Raw genomic sequence first — 1,287 nt, forward strand, 5'->3', positions numbered from 1 at the left:
CAGCAGGGCTGCAGTCAAGGGAAGAGAGTGCTCTAGGGAGAAGGGCGTGGCTGTCTGTGCGAGCCGCTGCTCACAGGTCAAGTGGAAGTGTCCATAATCTTTCTCTTGGGAAAAATTCCATGACAGAATCAGAAAATGTTTATTTAAAAAAAACAAAACAAAAAAAACAGCTCTCTGGATAGCCATAGCTTATATTTTGAAATACAATATAAATCCTAGTTACATATTAATAAACTTTCCAAAAAATATTTATGCAGCATTATAATAAGGAATGTAAAAAACACACATGTAATTCTTTATCCAAAAGTTTGTTATTGTAATGCCAGGCATTTGATTGTTTTCAAATATATTAATGTTTGGCATCAATGTAAACCAAATGTGCAGATGTTTCGCGGTCTTTCTTTTTCTTGAATCCCTCTGATATTTAGCATCATATGCAAAACAGCCTAAAGCTCTCCACAGCTCCCTGACCCACATTCCACCTTTGTCACATAGAGCCAGCATTTGCACCTTGATCTTTTTGGTTTATGCGCTGTTGGACTCTTAAATCACTTAGAACACCATTTGTCAGTGTTCCCAGACTCACAGATAAAACATCACATGTGCTCCCACCATGAAGCCAAATCCAGATAAATTTTGAGTCAGTAGCATAAGCTCTCTGACATCCTCATATCGGGCTTTGCTTGTTTCCTAGGTGACCAAGCTGTGCAGCTAGTTACTATTCCAAAGCACACAGCCAGATTCCCATCACTATGATATATTCCATTTTCTATTCAGTTTCATCCCCAGGAGAAAAACTCAGGGGTTATAGAGAATTGCACATTTAGACTTGCCCTTCTGTCAAACATTAATAGGATCATGGAATCATCATGCAGAGGGGACCAGAGGAACTCGTGGAATCAATCCACTTCCCTTCAGCAGGAAAACGTTTCATCAAACCCCGAGGAACTAAGGAATCCTTATGTTTAAAAGGCAGCTTCTTTCCCTTCCTGAGAGAAAATTCTATAGCCTCCAACAAAACAATTCTCAGTGTTTAGTAGCCTCTACCTAGTGAGAACCCTGGGGTGACGCAGTGTCAACAATCATCACAGTAGGACATTACAGACAGACTGGGAAGAAAATTATCTAATTCACCTAGAGATGGTTCTGAAAAATATTATGGAAAAATGAAAGCATTAAAGCACAGCCAGTTCACTACATAATGTTTTCCACATTAGATTACTCATGCCTGGAAGAGTCGAGGACTTACGTGGGTCACTTCTTGAGGGGTTGTGGGAATTAACGATT

This window comes from Saccopteryx leptura, chromosome 4 (assembly GCF_036850995.1).
Source record: "Saccopteryx leptura isolate mSacLep1 chromosome 4, mSacLep1_pri_phased_curated, whole genome shotgun sequence".
Lineage (NCBI taxonomy): Eukaryota > Metazoa > Chordata > Mammalia > Chiroptera > Emballonuridae > Saccopteryx > Saccopteryx leptura.